At 38.8% G+C, this 18,464-nt stretch overlaps 1 pseudogene; it reads left to right on the forward strand.

The window, feature by feature from the left end:
* Positions 1-2,894: 2,894 nt before the first annotated feature.
* LOC127188399 (ran-specific GTPase-activating protein-like) lies at positions 2,895-5,797 on the forward strand (annotated as a pseudogene).
* Positions 5,798-18,464: the final 12,667 nt, after the last annotated feature.

Raw genomic sequence — 18,464 nt, forward strand, 5'->3', positions numbered from 1 at the left:
TTGAATTTCTCATCAGCCATTCTATACCTAATGAGAGAGTCAAATTCCCCCGATACTCTGCTTAGCTAACTTTTCCTTAATTTCCTTTAATGAAAGCCTATTAATATTAATTATTACAGGGGTTTATTTTTCACTGAGATTCCAGTTAAGTTATTTCTATTTAGATCAGTACAGCACAGATGAGAGCTACAGAAGGTAACACCACTAACATGCATTACCTTCTATGTCCCAGGTAGTAACCACGATTGTTTCGGCTTTTTCAGTCTCAACATGATTAGATATCAGCAGCTAACATCCTGCAGGGCAAATCTGGATGTGACATAAAGTGTTTAGAATTGCTGTGTTGGCATTGATAACTGAATAGTAATAGCAGAATGTTTCTGGGCACAATAGGGCTTTTGGCAATGTCAACTGCTCACTTTGTGGTAGAGAACAGACTGTGTCAATGTGCCAGTTCAAGTCACATTTTATTTTCCCTCCTCTTTTTTTACCTGGAGAATTTTTTAAGATGAGTTATCTCCTCCTCTTAAGCCATGGATGCACTGTAATTCAGTAGTTTCTTTTTGCTCTCTCTTACTCTTAGCTTTATTCCATTGAGATAGTATTTCTCATTCAACTAGGAGCTAACTGACTTGGGGCTATTCTGGCTGCAAGCAATGCTAAGCAAATCTCCAGTCTCTGCCCCCAACAGAGTTTTGGCTCAAAGGCTTATGGCCATGCCTTCGTTTTTACCCTGGTTGCTGTGAATCCAAAATCAAGTACTCATTCTTGTATATTGACGACTCTAAACAACTGGGCCTTCCCTCAACCTCTCTTCACTAAAGCCTGGCATGTGTTTACAGAAATTTAACCCCCTCTGTCCCCTATAAAAAACAGAATCATCCAGGACATATTCCATGAAAATCTGTAAAATAACAGAGATTGCGATTGGCTAGTTCATTACCTTTGCTCTCATAGATTGCTAATTTTTTCTTAAAATTGTAGTTTATATAAAATATTTAATGAAGTTTACATGAGTAAGAAATAATAATGTGATGTAGCCGACTTTTCTGGAGGGATTATAAGAAGCAAATATTCTTCCCTTCTGAAAATGTATCATCTTCCTACCATAGAGAAAGAACCCATTCAAAATCTACTATAAGTGCTGCTTCCTGCAATACAGAGGTTTTCTTTTATATCTCTGATTCATTAGCAAGTTTTCCTTCATCTCCAACTGTCTTCAGCTCTTTCCCACTTCTTCATTATTAACTTCACACATTAAGTACTTTGAACTATTCCATGAACTTATTTGCGACCAAAAAAAAAAAAAAAAAAAACCAAAACAAAACAAAACAAAAAACCAGAAAACTGCAATAATCTGACTTTCAAAATAATGTGACCATTTGCTGGAAATTGATGAGTGTCTGAGGGAAAATAGAAAGGAAGCACAGAAAGCAGAGGCATGCCCATTGTGTCTCTCCATTTCTTCTCTAGCCCTTCTGCCTGACAACTGACAATTGAATACCTCTATTCACACTGTCAACAGAGCTATTATTCCACCCATTGGTCAATACACATTCATTTTCTCTCACATGCCCAGGGAATTGGAGCATTATATGCTGATCTGTCTGTTAGGTTCTCAGGGACTCTAGCAGTTAATCTCCATTATGCACAACCTTGATTATCAAAGAGCTGAATCATTATTCACCTCCACTATAGCTCAAATACAAACAACCATGTAGGAATGACTGGCAGTTGTTTTCTAAGAGGAAGAGAGATAGTCCAGTCTCTAAAAATGAAATTTGCCACGTTTCTTTATGAAAAATATCTTTCTTCCTAGGGTGATAAGGGCATAGCAAAACTCATTATATGTACCGCATCTATGTGTAAAATTGTACCCCCTGGACAGGCACAAAAGCTCTCTAAAGTGGGTACTTAATAGTCTCTTGATAACTTTTTTGAACATTTATTTGAAATATTTGAATGCCTAGTATAAGACTTTGAAAACTCAAGTAAATTAATTTTTCTAAAATGATAATGCTTGATCTTAACATATTTAATTAATCTTTGTTTGTAAACTACATTATATAATGTGTTTTGGTTTTCTTCAATCTATAAAACAAAGAAAGGCCTTAAATTTCTCTTTTTTTCTCTTCAGTTTTTGAAGGTCTCACCCTGAGTTTAACACCTTTGGCATGATTAACTTCATTATACACTGATTACCTTGTCCCTGTGTGGTTTGTGGGCACATTGGCCTGTAATTATTGTTGTATCCTCTTGTGCAATTGCTCTGTATTTTGTTTCTAGTTTTCCTGAATATGTGAAGGCACAACACTCACTGAGTTGCTGTGGGGTTTATGTACAATATATATGTTGCAGTTCTAGGGGTGCAAAGAAAATTGAATGTGTGGAAGAGGGAAAAGCTTGGGTACATTGCTTAGCCCAGTAGCAGTAAATCAAATACTTTGAACCCTGAAAAGCCCTCTGAAGCATTGTTCTAATGCTGCTGGATAGCAGTAGCCAATGGACTTTCTGAGATCCAATGACATGGTTTCTTTGGTTATTCTCAGGTACTGATTGTTTGCCTTTGATATGCTTTTTCTTGTAATGATGTTAATATATCTGCAAACCTGTGAGGCGGTAGCTCAGTGAGGAGAAAGATTTCAGATAAGTATCCTGCAGTTTATGGTTTCAAAATGTGCTTTTTCCTCCTTGCTCTTTTAATTGGTGAGTTCTCCTTAGCCTTTGGAACCATTTGAGTTTGAGGTTCATATTTACAATCTCTACTTTTTCAAAAGTTTTATACTTTGGAATATTAGCATTCTATAAACTCACTCAAACATTCACATTCTTCTTTTGACTCTTTCTTTCTTAGGACTGTTTATTTTTTCTTCTTAAATAAAAATATATGCACAATGAAGTTAGTTTTCTGTGGTCTGACAAGGCCGCCTCACCTGGGAGAAGTGATCGAAGAACAGGCAACAGAGTCCAAAGAGACTGATTCCCTACTAGGTGACGAACATAAAGACTGAGCTAATGTCTACATATGTAACTTAATGGCTACATATGAGCTGGTAGCCCTCTACATCCTTAGTCCTTGTTTGGTACATAAGTCTCCACAGGCCCTTGAGGCCAGATTTGTAGGTTCTGTTGGTCTTCTGGAATTCCTGTCCCCTCCAGATACTTTTATCCCCTACTCTTCCAAAAGACTCCTTGCACACTGCCCGAAGTTTGGCTGTGAGTCTCATCACAGAAAATCGTAAGAGGCTGAAAAAGAAATAGATTGAAATTCACAGAAAATCATTATCAAAGGTGGGTGCAGACATTTTTCTGTGTCCAAGTCTCTCACCACCTTTCTCTACTCTAAGTAGTCTTTTCTCTGCATGATGAGCAAATCAGCAAATGTTTTCTAAGTGAATGCATGAAAGAATATGTAAATTAGCGAGGAGACAAATGTTATTACATAACATGCAAATGCAACTACGGTTACATGGAAGAATCATTCAGTCAACCAAAAAATGTACGTGTCTCTGGAACCATGTTAAATTAAATCAGGAGATAAAATTATCTCAGGGATAGAAAGATATTAGTGATCACTTAGGCCAGTGATTTTCAGATATTTTGAACTATGCAATAACAGAAATTCACAACAGAAAATTTCAAAACTGATACCAACAAAGGAACAAATAGTTTAAACTAAAGTCTAACAATGGGTCTTCTTCAATTGTCAGGGAAAGGGAACCATTCTTTTCTCGGCTTTGGCTCTTTATGAAGCATATTACAGATTCATTATCATTTCCAGAAGATGTGTAAAGAGGCCATAATAGGGAACCTACTGTAGTTCTTAGACAAATTTTTTTCTATTTGGATTTTTCTTAAAATTATTGTCACAGAAAATATAAGTTGTGTGTGTGTGTGTGAGAGAGAGAGAGAGAGAGAGAGAGAGAGAGAGAGAGAGAGAGAGAGAGAGAGAGGCACAACCCCTTACAATACACAGACTAAGTGAAAACACCTCAGGAGAACTAAGAGAAAGTGGATTGACAAACACATTAGTGATATGAGCAGCAGGGACTTACCTAAAGACACCTTTGAAGGAGTAGAGTAGTCTGCAGACTTTTCCCAGTGAGGCACAGGTTGAAGGATGACTTCTGTACACTTCCTTTACAGAACTCAAATTCTTTAATGACAAGAGAATATCCTTATTCAAAGACAGGCAGGAATCATATAGATTCCTGACAACTCTTGACAGCAATTCTCCAGTGAAAGTGATAATTGAGCAACTGCACATAAAAGCTATATAGAGGCATGTAGTTTAGGACATTTCTTTTACTTTTATGTCTTTTATTAAAAATAATGGTATTCTAACAAACGAGCTTATAATTTAAAACTTGTATAATATTATATTTACATAAGTTACAAATACTATGATAGCTAACATGCAAGATGACAAACATTGTAACATTATTGGGCTTGGAGTATTAATTACACTACTAATATAAGAAGGGGTATTATAATCCAGATTTAGCATTTTTACCTTCATTATTTATGGTGGAGCTAGTGGGAATTTTTTATATAATGTTGGTGAACATCATTTCCTAAAAACCAATTTCTCTCTCTGTGTCATAGGTTTTCATGGTTTTTTAAAAATTGTATTTGATATAGTTGCTCTATTTTAAATATATATACTAGAGAAATATGCACATTCCTCTTCAGCATCCGTATCCATTTTCAAACAATATAGAACTCACGAAGAATTCCATACAAATAGTTTTAAAAGTCACATCTAAGCACTTTGCAAGAAATTTTAAAGAACATGCCATATTAATTGTATTTGAAAGACAACAGTTCCATTCACACATACAAACCCTAAAAATGAAAAAGAAAATTCATATGTTAAAATACTTTGTTTTTTAGCTCTAAGGACTGACCTAGTGCTTTGCATGTGCTGGGTAAGTGTTCTAGGTACCACTGCAGGAAAGTTAACCTTCATATGTCTAAGCAATACTATGCATATTAACTCTTTCACTCTTCTCAAGAGCTCTATGACATCCCATACTTATCATCCTTTCTTGAGCTGATGAGTCACCTAACACCAACGAGAGCTTGGTTTAGAACATTGCCCAGATGCGGAGGAGAGGAGCTGTGACAAGCTCCCCAGTGGCCTCCGGACACTCATGAGGACTATGATATCTCCCCCAGAAAATGCAGATGAGTCCAACCATAACCCCCAATTCGAGCCAATAGTTTCTCTTCGTGAGAAAGAAATTAAAACACTGGAAAAAGATGAAGAGGGGCTTTTTAAAGATGAGAGCAATGCTGTTCTAGTTTGCTTCAAAGAATGACCTGCCAGAGTGGAAGGAGCAAGGCACTGGAGATGTCAAGCTCTTCAAGCATAAGGAGAAATGGACCATCCTCCATCTCATGAGGAAAGACAAGACCTTGAAGATTTGCGCCAACCGCTATGTCACTCCGAGTATGGAGCTGAAGCCAAATGCTGGCAGTGACCAAGCCTGGGCCTGGAATACCCACTCTGACTTTGCTGATGGGTGCCCTAAGCCTGAGATCCTTGCCATCCGCTTCCTAAATGCTGAGAATGCACAAAAGTTCAAAACAGCGATTGAAGAATTCAGGAAAGAGAAGAGAGAAAAAAGAAAGGACCAGGCAAAATGATAATGTTGAAAATGTGGCTAAGAAGGTGGAAGAGGAGTCTGGGGAGAAGCAACCAACCACTCTGTCCTTTTCCTTTCCTTTTCTTTTGAAAAAATTGCAGTACTTTTTAAGTCTTGTTTTTATTCTGCTTTGTTTTTAGAAATGATTTTTTATAAAGAACTGAATTTAAAACGAACACAAAAACAAATTGTCCAGGGCTGCAGAGCTAGTAAAGAGTAGGATTGAGATTTATAACCAGGCAAAGTGAATACATAGCCTAAAAAGCTCTCAGACGCTCTTGAACTACTTTTTCATAGGATGCTTCTGAAAGGATTTGCTGAAGCTGGAATGCTGCCAGGTGATCGCCTGCTGAAATAGCCTATGATTATTTTCTGAATGCATCTCCCTGATTCTGTTCCCATCTTCTTTTCCCATCTTACTGTCCCTTGTTGCTCTGTTGTATAGAACCCAGCAGGTATAACAGATAACAAGATTTCTAAGGACATGAATTGTTTGCAGAGGTACCCATTCAAGCTTTTATTCACAGTCAACCTAAAGCATTTCCGACCTGATAATCACTGAGCTGAGAGTTGAAACACAAAAGATTTCTGTTATTAATGACCATATGTAGTAGTGATGTTAATGCCGTTGTTATTAATAAATATAAAATGACTTCTTTCCTTTGAGTTAAATACATGTATTCCCACATGTCATTGTTAAAAACACATGTGAAAAGAGCACAGGTACAGACACTAAGCTCTCTCTCCTTTTGCTTGAAAAATATAAATATGAACTAGTCAGCTCAGAATAGTACAACTCTTAAGAATGAAGAACATGAGAAATAAGAATGATCAAATGGGCCTGAACATAGATGTCACATTGTTTCTTGTTTGATAAGTTTAACCAAAGGATGTAGCTTCTCTACATACCTGGAACTTATAAAATAGACCACGCTGGCCTCAAACTCACAGAGCTCCACCAACCTCTGACAGAATTAAAAGTCATGTACCACCACACCTGGTACACAATCTCCTTATTGAGAAAACTATCCTTTTTGTGTTCTTTCTTTACCCACTGTGGACTAGCTGCAATGTCTTTAGAAGTTCTGGCAAACTGTCATTTTTCTATGATTTAACTTTTTTTTCTTAAGTCCTGTAGCCAAATCAGAGACTCCACAGCAGTACTACCCAACAGAAAGGTTTGGCCTTTGTCATCTCCTAGGTATCAAGTCTCACTGCACATCACCCCAAGCTTCCCAGAGAACACAGCCACCATACTGCTCAATGTGACTAGAGAGAGTAGATTCAGATCACATCTTCCTGAGGTTGGTACCACTGCTTTTTGGGCCAGATATATTTGTTCTCAGTCTTTCTAGTCATCCAAGGATATTTAGCAGAATCCTTGTCTCTGCAAAGTATTTCTCAGTGAAAAAACACCCCATGCCTTGCTGTGACTAACAAATATAACACTGAACATTGCCAAGTGTTCCCCAGGGGAGAGTCAGTCATTTAGGAAGATTCTTACACTTTTGTCAGTCAGCAAACTAGAATCCAAAGAGTTTTTACTTGCCAGCTTATAAACAGCTAAACTAAAGGAGAGGGTGAAGAAGAACATCATTTGTAATGTGCTTATGAGTTTGACCTGCTATAACACAATACTACAGATAAGGCAGCATATAACCCGAAGGAACTGCCTTCTCCTAGTGTTGGAGGTTGGAAGCCTGAGATCTTGGTACTAGTAGGTACTTTAGATTCCCATATTCACTCACATTTTTTATCTTCTCTCAAGGTAAGAAGAGAGGGAGCTAGCCCTCTGTTAATTTGTACAAAAATAATGGTCCCATTCATGATGGTTCTTCATGCATAAGATATTTACCCAGTAAAGCACCTCCCTGTAAGCATCATCTTAGAAAGAGTCAGACACAGGAATTTGTGAGGGAAACATTTTATTTGTATTATTGCTGTGTTATTTTGTTGGTTTTAGTCTGAGACCCTTTTTATCTTTTTTAATTAATAAAAACCTTCTAATAAGAATAGCGAGCCATATTTTAGAATATATATTCATATATGCATTCAATAATAATTAGTTAAAAGAGAGGGCATGGATTTGAAGGAGAATGGGGACTAGGATATGAGAGCATTTGTAGGAAAGAAAGCAAAGGAAGAATTGTAATTAAAATACAATCTCAAATACAAACAAACAAATTAACATCTTCTACTTTCAAAAAACATGGAACAGATTGTAAAAAGGAAGACCCCATCTAAAGCATCACCCTGTTTCTTTGTCTCGCTTGCATCTCTGTAAAGAGGTACTGGAACCTCTGCCACCTTACAGTCTTGAGGAGGTGAATGTGTTCTTTTTCCACTACCTGGGGTGCAAGTTTAAATTGCTTCTGTTTATTTTGTTCCTTATGGAAATAGTTGAAAGTCATTGTGGTTCAATATGTGTGAAGCTGTAAATTGGTCTCTTTCCAGTCAGACACATCTCCAAAGTATCTGTACTGTTCAGATTGGCCTTCTGTAGGAGCTTCTGTATCCTTCTGCAGAGGTTTCCCACAGAATTCCACTCTCCTCACCTCTCCACATATATAGAATTCTCCTGTCACAGAAAATCCCTCCTTAGGCTATTGCAAATGAAGCTTTTGGCCATCCCACTGTCTGACACCTGTTCTGTTCTGTGGACTACTTGGGCATTCTGGTTCAAGGGTTTAATCATTTAATATCTTCCCAAATTTTTAGGTTCAATAAATATAGTTGGAATTAATGAATGGTTGAGTTTAAAAAAAAAGCTTCCAGATAACAAATTATAAAAGGAAAAGAATTCTTTTTCCTAGTCAGGACGGGGCCTCACCATGCTGTATTCTCAGGTAATGATAAAAAGGAGTGGTCTTGAAATGCCTCTGTCTAAATAAGTTGCATTTGCGTATTCTAGTCAGGCAGTCAGTTCTGCTCTCCTCTGAAGTTACTTGGGTTGGTTATGTGATAGGATCTGCCCTTGCCCCCTTACACTGTCCCCAGTCCTACTCTCCAACACTGTTTTTTATTTCCTTTTATAAGATTAGAAAACTCTATAAATTTATATTCCTACATGAAATCTAATGCTGAATGGCTGATTAAAATAATTCAATTTCTTTTCATAAACTGCAATTCCATTCATTGCCAGGCTTTATAATGGAACAATAGTGATTACATTATCAGCAGGGGAAAAAAAAATCTGTAAAGCAGGACTGCTCTTATTTAAATTTTGTTTACCCAGGTATTTATTATAATAAGATAATGGTTTCACTATGAATTAGAAATTGAGTGAGATGTTCCAGTTGTTTGTAAAGTTTAATTCTATATCAAAAAATAATCTCAGGATGTAGCCGCTGTGGCAGCTAATGAATAAATACGAAGCTTATTTTCAACTCATTTACGTATTAGGAAATGTAGGTTGTAGCCTTCATTATTATATTACATTAAATAAAATTATAGGGAAGCTATGGCCTGATAAGTGACATAATTTGCATGCATCAATCACAGCAAGAAAGAATAAGTTTCACACTTCTCATATATTAATCCTGATGGGCAATTTGCATTTTAGTTTGACAGGGTAAAGGAGTGTTTCTTGGTATAATTAGTCAGTATCTTAGTACTTGAATAATGTTGTGTATTTAATCAAACAGTATTTATGTTAGTAACAATATTTACTTACCACTGTGCTGAATGTTGGAACTTTGGAGCATGCAAAACATTTTAGAATTTGGGGACATCAGAGGCATTATCCTATAAATGACAAGTAGATATTATACATACACTAAACATGACATTTTCATTTGAATTTGAAGATTTCGTGACTTTAACATAGACATAAAGTCAATATGTAAAGAGGGCACCATGAGTTTGGAGTCCTGGTATAACCTCCACTCTGTCGTCTGTCAGCCATGTGGCCATCACGTGGGTTATAAGCTCTCTAACCCAGTGGTACCCATCCAACTAGTGCTTATGAGGAAGCTTTATAAAATGCCAATGTTGTGGGCCAGTGTTTTGTCTCAGTAGGTAATGTCACTTGCCCTGAAATCTGACAACTTGAATTCAGTCACTGAGACCTATGTGGTAAAAGGAGAGAATGAACACCTACATCTCTCTTTTGACCTCTACAAGCATACTGTGGAACACACACACACACACACACACACACACACACACACACACACACACACACACACGCACAAGGGAGAGAGAGAAAGAGAAAGAGAGAGAGACAGAGAGACAGAGAGAGACAGAGAGACCGAGACAGAGACAGAGGCAGAGGCAGAGGCAGAGACAGAGAGACAGAGACAGAGAGAGCCTTCTAAATGAGTATATTCTAAAAGAGTTGAAAATAATGCTTCTAAGGCCACTGAGACATTAGACTTTTTAAAGCTGACCTTCAAGGTGATTTCAAGAACCATGATAGATTGATAGTGATTAATAAGGCTCTGTGTTCTCCAATTGCAAGGGGGATACTAATTGTTAACGAAGACTGAGGGGTTAGATTTCTACTTGTCTACCTGGCTTCCAATATTGCTAATGCCATCATCCTGGAGGCCACACTTTCAGTGGCAAGGTTTTAGCTTCTGCAATGCTTCTGTAAACACTGGATGTCAGAGGCAAAGTGAATCATATAAGAATTCATTTATAATAGTGATTGTTGTAAGAATGGTATCAGCTCCATTTACAAGGAGTTATTCCTGCCCTTGTGGAGACTCAACTCTTACAGCAATATACGTATCTGACTTTAATCACTTTAACTCATATTCAGGAGGATCTCTGTGATTTCAAACCTACCTTCCTTTGCACATTGAGTTCTAGGTCAGCCAGGATACATATTGCAGTCTTGTCTGAAAAACCCAAATGACCAAGAGGGGTAGAGAAATCTCAGGAGTTATGAGTTTATATTTGTGCTTCTTTGCAGAGCTTCTGACTTTGGTTTCCAACAAGATGTCAGACCACTCATAACAACCTGTCACTCCTGTTCCAGGAGAATCTCGCACCTCTGGCCTCTGTGGGTACCTATAAGATTCAGGCTTTCTTTGCATTTGAGGCTGTTCTGAACTTTCTACTTTGTGCCAGAGTCATAGTCAAATGAATGGGAATTCCAGTGAGAAACAACAAGATCTCGATGTTATTTATTTTTATCATCTTTACTATAAGTCAGTGGGATACATTATTATGGTTATATCCTCAATGAGGAAACTGACTTAGAAAAGCTATGAGAACAGCCCAGGGTCCCAAGTGAGAGAGCAATAATTCCAAACTCAAACTGCCCATCTGACTTCATGCTTTCACTGCAAAGTACATGATGGAAATGAGAAAACAGACTAGGGAAAATGATTGTACACATGCAAAAATCATTTTACTCTTAGAATATTTATGGTTTCTTATATTAATTTTTGATTCCTTCTTATTTTTCTTTTCCATCTGCTGAAGTAAAGTATAAAGTCTTCAATGTTAAGAACCATTTTTAAAATTTAATTTATTATATTTTATTTGGATTATATCCAGAATATTATCCCCTCTCTTGTATCTTCTCGGTCCCACCTTCCTTGTCTCTTCTACCCTATTCACCTCTCTGTAGCCTCTGACAGAAGGGGAACTCCTCCACCACCATGTGGCCACAACCGATCAGGTCTTATCAGGATAGCCTGCTTCCCTTTTCTTTGTGTGCCACTGGGCCTCCCCACCAAGGGGAAGTGATCAAAGCAGGGGCACCAGAGTTCATGTCAGAGGGAGTCCCTGTTCCCCAATGAGCTGATCATTGCCTAGATAAGAACAGTGCTTTTAGATTTACTACATATTTTTTTTATTAATTTATTCTTGTTACATCTCAATGTTTATCCCATCCCTTGTATCCTCCCATTCCTCCCCCCCCCCATTTTCCCATTATTCCCCTCCCCTATGACTGTTCCTGAGGGGGATTACGTCCCCCTATATATTCTCATAGGGTATCAAGTCTCTTCTTGGCTACTTGCTGTCCTTCCTCTGAGTGCCACCAGGTCTCCCCCTCCAGGGGACATGGTCAAATGTGAGGCACCAGAGTATGTGAGAAAGTTGTATCACACTCTCCACTCAACTGTGGAGAATATTCTGACCATTGGCTGGATCTGGGAAGGGGTTTAAAGTTTACCTCCTCTCCTTGGTTTGCACAACAGTTTTTGCAGACCCCTCTGTGTCCAGATCTGCCAGCCTTGATGGTCTTCTTGTGTGCTTCCTGAACCCTTGGGTCCTTCTGTCCCCCAGTTATTCCATACCACTCTCAGCACTCCATCAGGAGTCCAATAGTGAGTCCCAGCAATTGTCTCAATCCCTTGATGGGAGGAGTCTCTCAGAAAATATCAGTGTTAGGCTAACATCCACGTATAAGTGAGTATATACCATGTGGATCTTTCTGGGTCTGAGTTATCTCACTCAGGGTGACTTCTAGTTCCAACCATTTGCCTGCAAATTTCAAGATTTCTTTATTTCTAATAGCTGAATAGTATTCCATTGTGTAAATATACCACAGTTTCTCTATCCATTCTTCAGTTGAGGGACATGTAGGTTGTTTCGAGATTGTAGCTATTATGAATAAAGACGCTATGAATGTAGTTGAACAAATAGTTCTGGGAATTAAGGGCCATTTTATAGTGCCATGAAACTTCAACTCTAAAACCTAATATAAGAGTAGCTAACATGATGTTCTCTTTCTGTCTTTCTGTATCTGTCCTTGTCTCTTTTTCTCTGTCTCCTCATCTTCTTGCTCATCTTTATGTCTTTTCCATTCTATACAAGCAAATATATGAATATTAAACCATATTTAAGTTTCTTTTGAATCTGATGTATATATTAATTGTATTATGAATTACAGATGAGCCTTTGCTCTCTCTAATTATGTCACTAGTTTCCTTTCAGTCTTTGAGTAATGCATATAAATCTCATTCTCCCTGTGAGGGACTCTTGAAGCATGTCTAAATAATCCTGTTTCTCTTATTCTTATTCGTATGATGTCAATTACTTATTTTAAAATGGGCAATATTTTCTTTAGGATTCCAAAACATTTGTTTTTTTATTGAAAAATGAAATAATTCATATTACATCTCATTTGCTATCTCATCCCATGCATCTTCCCATTCCCCCTCCCTCCATCTTTCACCCCATTACCCCTCCCTATGACGGTGACTTAGAGAGACCTTCTCCCCCTGAATATGATGCTAGGGTATCAAGTCTCTTCTTGGTAGTCTTCTATCCTTCCTCCGAGTGCCATCGGGCCTCCCCATCAAGGGAACATGGCCAAATATGGGGCACCAGAGTTTGTGTGAAAGTCAGTCCCCAGTCTCCACTTAACTGTGGAGAATATTTTGTCCCTTGGCTAGATCTGGGTAGGGGTTTAATGTTGACTGCACATATTGTCCTTGGTTGGTGCCATAGATCGCGCAGAACCCCTGAGCCCATCATAGTGTTCTTCTTGTAGGTTTCTAGGACCCTCTGGATCCATCTATTTCCCTATCTCCTATATTTCTCTCACCAAGAGTCTCAATAGGATGTCCTTACCTTTATCCCACTTTCCAGGTAAGTGAAGACTTTCATGAGACACGCTTCTTGGGCTAGTGTCCAGTTATAAGCAGGTATAGACCATTTGAGACTCTCTCTGCTTCTGGGTTAACTCACTCATTATGATCATTTTTAGTTCAATCCATTTGTCCACACATTTTGGGAATTTCTTGTTTTTAATAGCTGAGTAGTATTCCATAGTGTATATGTACCACAGTTTCTTTATCCATTCTTCTACTGAGGGACACTTGGGCTATTGCCATGTTCTGGCTATTATGAATAAGGCTCCTATGAACATGGTTGAGCATATGTCCCTGTTGTATGCTGGAGCATCTTCTAGGTATATTCCAAGGAGTGGAATAGCTGAGTCTTTAGGAAGCCCTATTCCCAGTTTCCTGAGGTAGCACCAGATAGATTTCCAAAGTGGCTGCACTAATCTGCATTGCCACCAGCAATGAAGGACTGTTCCTTTTTCTCAACATCCTCACCAGCATGTGGTGTCGCTTGAATTTTAATCTTAGCCATTCTCATGGGTGTAAGATGGAATCTCAGAATTGTTTTGATTTGCATTTCCCTGATGACTAAGGAGATTGAGCATTTCTTTAAGTGTTTCTCAGCCATTTGATATTCCTCTGTTAAGAATTTTCTGTTTAATTCTGAAATCCATCTTCTCACATCATCTTCAATCTCTTTCTTCAGGGATTTAAAGTTTTTTCAAACTAATCCTTCACTTTCTTGGTTAGAGTTACTTGTCGATAAATTAAATTGCTTGTGGCTAACGTAAAGTGTATATTTTTCCTAATTTCTTCTTCTGTATGATTGGTATTTGTATATAGGAAGGTTACTGATTTTTTGAGTTAATTTTCTATCCAGCCAGTTTGCTGAATGTGTTTATCAGCTGAAGGAGTTCTCTGGTGGAATTTTGGGGGTCCCTTATGTACACTGTCATTTCATCTGCAAATAGGGAGAATTTGACTTCTTCCTTTCCCATTTGGATCCCCTTGATCTCCTTTTGTGGTCTTATTGCTCTGGCTAAAACGTCAAGAACTATATTGAAGACATATGGAGATAGTGGGTAGCCTTGTCTGGTCCCTGATTTTAGAGGAATATCCTTGAGTATCTCTCCATTTAATTTGATGCTGGCTATTGGCTTGCTGCATATAGCCTTATTATGTTTATGTATGTGCCTTGTATCCTCGATCTCTCCAACACTTTAAACATGAATGGGTGTTGCATTTTTGTCAAGTGCTTTCTCGGCATCTAAGGAGATGATCGTGTAATTTTTTCTTTTGGTTTGTTTATATGGTAGAATACATTGATAGATTTGTGTATAATAAACCATCCCTGCATGCCTGGAATAAAGCCTACCTGATTATGATGAATGATATCTTTGATATGTTCTTGTATTCATTTTGCAAGTATTTTATTGAGTATCTTTGCATCTATGTTCATAAGAGGAATTGGTCTGAAGTTCTCCTTTTTTGTTGGGTCTTTGTGAGGTTTAGGTATCAATGTGACTGTGGCCTCATAGAAAGAATTTGGTAATGTTCCACCCATTTCTATCTTTTTGAGTAGCTTGAAGAGTATCCGTATTAGCTCCTCTTTGAAGGTCTGATATTTCTGCACTGAAACCATCTGGCCCTGGCCTTTTTTGGTTGGGAGACTATCAATGATTTCTTCTATTTCTATAGGAGAAATAGAACTATTTAATTTGTTTATCTGATCTTGATTCAATTTTGCAAGTGGAATCGATAAAAAAAAACTGTCTATTTCCCTTAGATTTTCAAATTTTGTGACATCTATGCCTTTCAAGTAGGATCTTATGATTCTTTGTATTACTTCAGGGTCTGTTGTATGTCTCCCTTTTCATTTCTGATTTTGTTGATTTGGATAGTGTCTCTCTGCCTTTTAGTTAGTTTGGCTAACGGTTTGTCTATCTTGTTGATTTTCTCAAAAAACCAGCTCCTGGTTTTGTTGATTCTTTGAATTGTTCTTTTTGGTTCTAATTCATTGATTTCAGCCCTGAGTTTGATTATTTCCAGATGCCTACTCCTCTTTGGTGTTTCTCTTTCATTTTTTTCTAGGGCTTCCAGATGTGTTGTTAAGTTGCTTATGTGGGATGCTTCCAATTTCTTTTTAAAGGCACTTAGTGCTATGTATTTTCCTCTTTAGCACCACTTTCAATATGTCCCACAAATTTGGATATGTTGTTCCATCATTTTCATTGAATTTCAGGAAGTCTTATATTTCTTCCTTTATTTCTTTGTTGACCCAGGTGTCATTAAGTAGAAAGTTGTTTAGTTTCCACATGTGAGCTTTTTTGTTATTTCTGTTGTTGTTGAAGTCCAGCCTTAGACCATGGTGATCTGATAAGATACAAGGTATTATTTCAATCTTCTTGTATCTGTTGAGGCTTGCTTTGTGACCTACTATGTGATCAATTTTGGAGAAAGTTCTATGGGGTGCTGAGAAGAAAGTATAGTCTTTTGTGTTTGGGTGGAAAGTTCTGTAAACATTTGTTAGATCCATTTGATTCATGGCGTTGGTTAGTGATGTTATTTCTTCACCTAGTTTCTGTTTCAATGACCTATCCTTCAGTGAAAATGGAGTGTTGAAGTCTCCCACTATTAATGTATTGGGATCGATGAGTGGTTTAAGCTTTGTTAATAGTTCTTTTACAAATGAGGGTACACTTGTATTGGGAGTGTAGATATTTAGAATTGTAATGTCGTCTTGGTTGATTTTACCCTTGATGAGTATGAAGTGTCCTTCCTTATCCATTTTGATTAATTTTGGTTGAAAGTCTATTTTATTAGATATTAGGATGGCTATACCAGCTTGCTTCTTTGGACCATTAGCTTGGAATATTTTTACCAGCCTTTTATCCTGACATAATGTCTGCCATTGTGGGTGAGATGTGTTTTTGGATGCAGAAGAATGTTGGGTCTTGTTTATGTCTTTTTATTGGAGAATTGAGACCATTGATGTTGAGAGATATTAATGACAAGTGACTATTAATTTCCTTCATTTTGATGTTTGTTACAGTCAAGAGTTTGTGAGGTTGTGATTTTGCGATGGTGTAGTTATCAATTTCCTGTGTAGTTTTGGTTGTAATTCATCCCTGGGTGGTGGAGTTTTCCTTCTAGTAACTTCTGTAATGCTGGATTTGTGAATAGGTACTGTTTGAATTTGTTCCTGTCAAGGAATATTTTGTTTTCTCTACCAATGATTATTGATAGTTTTGCTGGGTACAGTAGTGTAGCCTGGCATCTCTGGTCTCTTAGGGTTTGCAGGACCTCTGCCCAGGCCCTTCTGGCTTTCATGGTCTCAGCTGAGAAGTCGGGTGTAATTCTGATAGGTTTGCCATCGTATGTTACTCTGCCTTTTTCCCCTGCAACTTTAAAATTTTTTCTTTGTTCTGTATATTTTGTGTTATTATTATTATGTGGCAGGAAGATTTTCTTTTCTGATCTATTCTATTTGTTGTTCTGTAGGCCTCTTGTATGTTCATATGCATCTCCTTCTTCAGATTGGGAAATTTTCTCTTATGATTTTGTTGAGGATATTTTCTGGGCCATGGAGTCAGGCATCTTCCCTTTTTTCAATGCTTATTATTCTCAGATTTCTTCTTTTCATGGTGTCCTTGATTTCTTGGATGTTCTGTGTCAGGAACTTTACTGATGACTCTTTTATGTTCTCCACCCGCTTGGTTGCATCCTTCTGCAGTTGTTTACAGATTTCAGTCATTTCTTCCATTATCATCTTCCTTACTAAGGACTTGAGGTTATTTTCTTGTATTTAAATTGTGTTTGGGTTCTCTGGGTTGTTTTCTTTGGGGTAGCTGGGATATGGAGGTGCTGAGCTGTTTTGGCTTTTGTTGTTTGCATTCTTATGCTGTCCTTTAGACGTTTTGCTGTTTCTGTTAATGGGATGTGGCTTCTGGTTTCCTTCACTGGTTGTTGAGAGTGGATATTTGGTGAATGATTATAGGTTGCGTGCTCTTGTCTGTGGGGATCAGGGAGTTTTTCCCTGACACAGGCATGTGACCTAGTTTCCACTCCTGGAGACTTTGCTCTACAACTTAGGCTCTGGGCTGGGTCAGCAGAAGTAGGCTTCTGACTGGTCCGTTTTACTTTAGTGTTGTGATTCAGGCCAGCTGTCCTGGGGTCTCAGATTGAGGCTAACAAGCTGTGGCTGGACAAGATGTTCCCAGTTGCCTGCACTTTCTGCAGACCTGTAGTCCAGACCTCACCCGGCTCAGACCCACTGAGATATGTATGCCTTTTAGAACAGCGTATAGACACCTCTGGGATGTCCAGCCTTTCCTGAGAGGGTGGGAGATCATGTCAGGGCTGTCTGTAGTGTCCAAGCTGGGTTCTAACTGCTTGGATTTCAGGTTCTGTCCCCTATGCTCTGTTCCGTTGTGTGCCTGGTTTGGCCCTGCTGGCTGTGCACCACTCTCTCTGAGCTAGGTGGGCCCAGCCCCATGGGAGATCCTGCCAGGGCTGTGTGAAGTGTTCAAGCTGGGTTCTAACTGCTCTAATCTGCAGGCTCTATCCCCTGTGCTCTGTTCCAATTTGAGCCCGGTATGGCCCCGCTTGGTGTTCGCCGATCACTCTGAGATAGGTGGTCCCAAGCAGCTCAGTACCCTGTACTCTGTTCCAGTGTGGACCTAGTTTGGTGCCACGGGCTGCGCCACTATCTCTGAGCTAGGTGGACCCAAGGTGCTCAATACCCTGTGCTCTGTTCCAATGTGGGCTGGGTTTGGCACTTCAGGTTGTGCGCCCTCTCTCCGAGCTAGGTGGACCCAGTTGCCTGTGTTTCCATGTGGCAGGGGGTCCTCGGCAAGTTTGCGTGGGGTGGGTGGATGGGACCAAGGGCAGCTTCCCCTGTTTCCCCGTGACTTCCACAGGCCATGGGCTCTGGTACCGACCTGCACACTGAATTCAGGCTTTATCTGCCAGCTGCAGCCTTCAGGTGGGTTCCTACGAGCATCCAAAGAGTGGGTTCAGGGCTTCTGTGGACTGTTACTTGACCCGGGGCCAGGCCTGCTGGGTGTCTGCGCTGTGCGGGAGCCCACTCTCCTAAAGTTCTCTAGATTTAACAGTCTGTGGCTCCATTCAAGTCCCTGGTCTCCATGCAGCAGATCAGATACAGTGCTTGCTGTGTGCCACAATCTTGAGGATCCGGTTTCCCAAACATTTGTAAGAACATTTTCAATTACTATGTGAGGAATTTTGTCAAATATCATAAAACCTTTATAAGTAATTCCTCCAAGGCTGTGAT

The sequence above is a fragment of the Acomys russatus genome, chromosome 4 (genome assembly GCF_903995435.1).
Source record: "Acomys russatus chromosome 4, mAcoRus1.1, whole genome shotgun sequence".
In the NCBI taxonomy this organism is placed as follows: domain Eukaryota; kingdom Metazoa; phylum Chordata; class Mammalia; order Rodentia; family Muridae; genus Acomys; species Acomys russatus.